Genomic DNA, 5,478 nt, shown 5'->3' with positions numbered 1-5,478 from the left:
TCTTGGAGACGCTGGGAATATGGTAAGCGCTGCTACGTGTCTCACGAAACGCTCCGCTCAAACTTGTTTTCCTCACCGCAACAGCAGCAATTACTGCCGGAGCTGCAACCCTGGCTTCTTGACAACGGGGTAAATCACCAAATATCTATCGATGCACTTCTTCGGTGAGCTTCGCGGAAAGCGGACCGCACTCTCTTCGGTATAATGCACTTGTTATCTCGGCAAACTGATGCACCAGGCACTTGCTGCACAACACTCAACCTGCAACTACACCACAACACACACGGTGGAAACTAGAGGTAAACAAAACGCAGAGGAATTTCGCTAACTACAGTGACCAGTAAAATAAAAGATCCATCATATAGTGGCAACCGTTATTTATTTTTATGTAAAATAACATGCAAAAATGATAAAATATACCATCCACTAAATGCATTACATCTTTTTGCATTGTTTTGAGCATTTGTTCGAAAAATTATTGATTTTTACAAAACTCGTTGACAAGATTCATAAAGTTATCTAAAAAGTAGGCATGACAAAAATAAATATACATTCAGCAAACAATTAAAAAAAACTAAATAAAATCAATATTTCACATGTTTTTACTTTTGGTTATGCTATTTTGATGTTTTTGAGATTAACTCAAATAATTTTAAAAACTACAAGAAAAACTCAAAACTGTTTTTATTATAATTTACAAATAATACCTAGTTAACTAATGTTAAATAGGTGAGATATAGTTCATCATTTTTACATATAGAGTGTGGCTTAAATCTATAGCCACTATTCTTCATTGCACGAACAAAAATTTTGACAGATTACAGGCCATTTTGACAGATAACGCGTGAGCTAGAAATGGACAAAAATCATGGCCGTCTCAGTCTTATATAGAACTGTCAGAATGACCTGCAAATTGTCAAAACCGTGTAATGAAGAATATGATGGATCTTTAATTTTGCCGGTCACTGTAGACAGTCGTTTTTTTGAGCGAGATGTGCCAAACTTGAAAGCAAATAAACAAACTACTCGAGAGTAAACATCCACACTTGAGGCCAACTAGATGAAAATGACTAATCTTATCTTTTCCTTGGCTAGCTGGATGCTCAAAAATCTACCAAAAATTAGAGATACGCAAACCAAGCAACCGCTTTTGGAATTCCTTATTTTCTCTTATGCCACTTCCACTAGATGTTGGTAATTTTTTGTTCAATCAAAATTTTCAGTCACTCTCACTTCCTGGATCGGGTCGGTGGTCGATGAAGGGGAAAAAAAGCTGTCAACTTACTAGGGAGGATTTGAACTCAACCAAAAAACACGTCCTACACGGTCCGCTATCCGAGCGCGAATAAACCGGAGAGTGTGTTTAGCCAGCGAGCTGAGTATAGCAGAGCAACTTGTCGCAAATATTGGCCCCCAAAACTGTTCGGCTATTCATTTGCCACACCGCGCACAACACCACTCTATCTAGCTTTACGAGAGAAGCGGTTTTCTTCCACTTGTTATAAACACTATACACCCTTAAATGAAACAACACAGCACACGAGTAACTTTCACGCAGCGGCCGAAAAGACAAAAGAATTTTCACGCAGATTTGTGTAAAACCGGATCAGCACATTTTTTGTGTTGATCCAGTGTTACACAAATCTGCGTGAAAATTCTATTGTCTTTTCGGCCGCTGCGTGAAAGTTACTCGTTGCGCTGTGTACATCGAGCTCTGCGTGTACATTGCAGTGTTTTGTATTCGAAAACAGAGTGCTCAATATGCGGCATAGCGCTCGCGAGTATCTTGGCGGGATGTCGTACGCAGTCGTATGCCATATGCTTTGCTTATACGCCTCAACTCAGAGCAACGCGTGCCACGTGCTTGAAAATCTCTTTCACTGTTGCTGAGAAGAGAGCGGATTGCACGTCCAAATCGCACCACACAGCAATGAGTGAGGTGAGAGGCAGAACAGATAGAGTTCTGAACTGACAAACATAAATGCATTTTACAATCTAGGAACTTACCGGTTGTTCTGGCAAACAAATAGTGGTGAACTTAAACAAAAAAACGTTAAACAAACTTTAGTACTAGCGAAACCGAAGTCGGGTTTCGGGTTGAAACTATGATCACATCCAGTTGTAACCCAGGTTGGAACTGAATCAGAAAGAAAAACTCGTGGAATATGTTCGTATGAATAAAAGTAGTGTTTATTACAAGTTTTGAGCCTTAGAGGCTGCTACTGATGGTGTATACACTAATGTCGAATTCGTTTTTGAACCTGGGTTGGAACTGGATTGGCGGAAAATGTGTAAACAAACAAACGTCAAACAAACTTTAGTATAAGCGAAACCGAAGTCGGGTTGGGGTTGAAACTGTTTCAATCTGCTATTGGAACGGGGTGAAACGGAACACAGAATCAAAACAAAACATCAATTAAGGCAGCCAGCAGTGTGCTTTTCCGTCGCCCACAGGGTTGCTAGAAGTTCAAACTAAAAATGAACCCCGTTGGTTTGCATGAGGTATCGTTCAAACCAACGGGGGTAGACGGTATTTGGTTTTACCGTCGTGCGGGGCTACTTTTGAAATGCGGGGCTACTTTGAACACTTTTGAATATGGATTTTTTGAATTCAAAATATGGTTCAAATCTGTTTGACGTCTTTGGGACTATTGTGAAGCAATAGTTTTCGCTTCATTTGGTTGAAATTATTTTTCAAACAGACCGTTTAATGCTTGTCAGGAAGCGAAAAAACATCGAATAAACCAATAAAATATACATAACGTATCAGAACATTTGATCTGTAAGCATTGTTTCTACAGTTCATAAATTTCAAAGTGTTGATCAATTTATTCAAAATGTATCAACGTAGCATATACAATCGAATATTTGTATCGTTATACATTGTAAATGACCGATTCACCTAAATGAAGGATTGATGGTCCCTTTTTTCAGGCTATCTATATAGCAATATCACGCTACTTATAATACCAAAGGTAGCACAGAACCATCTTAAAACGCATATATTTATTGAAATCATGTCCGATATTGTATACTACAGCATTGGTACAAAGTAGTTTTATAAATAACCCTAAATGAGCCTCTTTGATCTTATGGTGGGTTTATGGTTGAGTTGATGTCGTGTTGCAGAGCAATTTGGTTTATGCATGGTTTTAAAGAACAGGTATTGAAGAATACTTCAAAAGCATCATAAAATTAATTTTGTTACTTGGGCAGGTGGAGCGTGACCTGGCGAGCATTGGACACGACCGAGGAAGGAGAGCGGCAGCCACAAACCGAGTATTGTGGCGTACTATTGTTGATTATGTCTTGGTTTGGGTCTCTGTTAGCCTAGTGGTTAAGGTTGTGGATCGCCAATCCGGAGACAGCGGGTTCGATTCCCGTTCCGGTAAATTTTCTCGACTCCCTGGGCATAGTGTATCATTGTACTTGCCTCACAATATACAAATTCTCGCAATGGCAGGCAAAGAAAGCCCTTCAATTAATAACTGTGGAAGTGCTCAAAGAACACTAAGTTGAAGTGAGGCAGGCCAAGTCCCAGTGGGGACGTAGAGCCATAAAGAAGAAGAAGAAGATGTCTAGGTTTAAATGTGATGATGAACAAATAAATGTATGTATGTACCGTAATCATCCTGGCTTTTTGGATAGATACTAGTAAGCTTTGGAGAAAACTTGTTATCTCAAGAACTCTTTCGGTGATTAGAATTTCTTTCAGATTTGCTTAAGGATACGCTAGAAAATCTATTAAAAATTCGTTCCGAAACTCCTCTAAAGATGTTTTCCAAAATTCTATCCAGGGTTCTTTCTTGAATTCCTTACGGGATTTCTACCTATTTTTTAAGCACTTTCTTACTGAATCCTGCCCGCGATTTCTCGAATTCCTGGAGGTTTGTTGGAGTTTCTGTCTAGATTTGTCTAGGAGTATCTTCCAAGATTCCAGCCAGGCCCAGGGGGTTTGCCCGATTTGCTCCCAGAGTTCTTTCTGGGAGTTTTCGGTGTTCGTTCCGGGACTTCTGAGACTTGTTCATGTGAGAGTTTTCTACCAGAGTTTTCTGGAATTTCGGAAGAAGTTTTTATCGAGGTTTCTGAACCGGGATATCTTCCAGACTTTTTTTTCCGAGAAAACTTTCCAATAGTTTCTCCAGGGATTTTTTTTCGCGATAGTTCCGTAGCACTTCTTTTCCGGATTTATCTTGAGAGTTTCTGGCCACATTCTTCCCACAGTTCTTCCGGATATTTCTTCAGACTCTAGTTTAATTTAAAAACACTTCACTAATACTTCACTTTTGCAAAAGAAAATAAAAAATGAATAACTCTTTTAAAGAAAAACTAGAAAGGACGAGCAAATTCCTTTTAATTCTACTACTGTGCTTATCTTCGGACAGATAGGCCTATTTCGTCTGTGACTTACAGACTTCTTCAGTGTCAAGTGCTCGACTGAAGAAAACCTCGCATTCGTTGTGGTATTTATACTAGGAGTGTATGTGTAGGTACGTGTGTGGGTAAAAGTGTAGGTATAAAAATGTAGGTACAAAATTGTAGGTACAGATTTGTAAAATAAGGGGTGTATCTACCTGTTAGAAAACAGGGTGTCAATAAAATACCTAAAGCTAGGAAAATTCCTACCGATTTGGTAGGTAGTCAATTGGTGTTTGTTGTGTTATTTTTTCCTGCCGATTTGGTAGGTAGTCAATTTGTGTTTTGTGTATTGTGTAATGTTTTGTGTGTGTTAGGTAAAAATTTAAACAGCCACGTGTACCCATTGCCCTGGTCCTTGTTAAGTAGTTTTTTATTGTTTTGTTTGTAAATTTCTAAACTTTCTGCAACATCAAGTTTCCATGGGTTTGTAATGTGTCGTAAGAGTTTAATATTTGAAGTATTCAAAAAATGTCCTTCATTGAAAATATGTTCAGCAACTTTAGATTTAAAATGATGAATGAGTCCCTTGTCTGTGTCTTTGTGTGCTTTTGATACTTCCTTTATGTGTTCTTTGAATCGTGTGTTGAGTGTGCGTTTTGTTTGTCCTATGTATATTTTGTCACAGTGATTACATGTTACTTTATAAACACCAGATTTTGTTAAGTTGTCCAACGGGTCTTTCGTAGATCCTAAGAGAGTTTGAAGTTGGTTAGCTTTGCTTGTGAAAACTAATTCAAAACCAAACTTTCTGAGAATTGGTCGGAGTATTTTGGTGTCATTGTTGTAGTTCACAGTTATCCGTTTGAGTGTAGGTTCTGTCCGTGTCAGTGTAGTCAAAGAACGTCTGTATTGTTGTTGTGTCTTTTTGTTGATGATCTGTTGTATTGTTTGTTTTGTGTAACCGTTCAACTGTGCTGTTTCGAAAATGTAATTAAGTTCTTTCGTTTTTCCTGTTTCACTAAGTGGAAGTGTCTGCATTCGGTGTATCATGTGATTGAAGGATGCAATTTTGTGTTGATGTGAGTGATTTGATGAATTTGGAATAGTGCGTTGAGTGTG

The sequence above is a fragment of the Aedes albopictus genome, chromosome 1, assembly GCF_035046485.1.
Source record: "Aedes albopictus strain Foshan chromosome 1, AalbF5, whole genome shotgun sequence".
Classification (NCBI taxonomy): domain Eukaryota; kingdom Metazoa; phylum Arthropoda; class Insecta; order Diptera; family Culicidae; genus Aedes; species Aedes albopictus.
The sequence above is the reverse complement of the archived record's forward strand: the minus strand, read 5'-3'. Positions refer to the sequence as shown.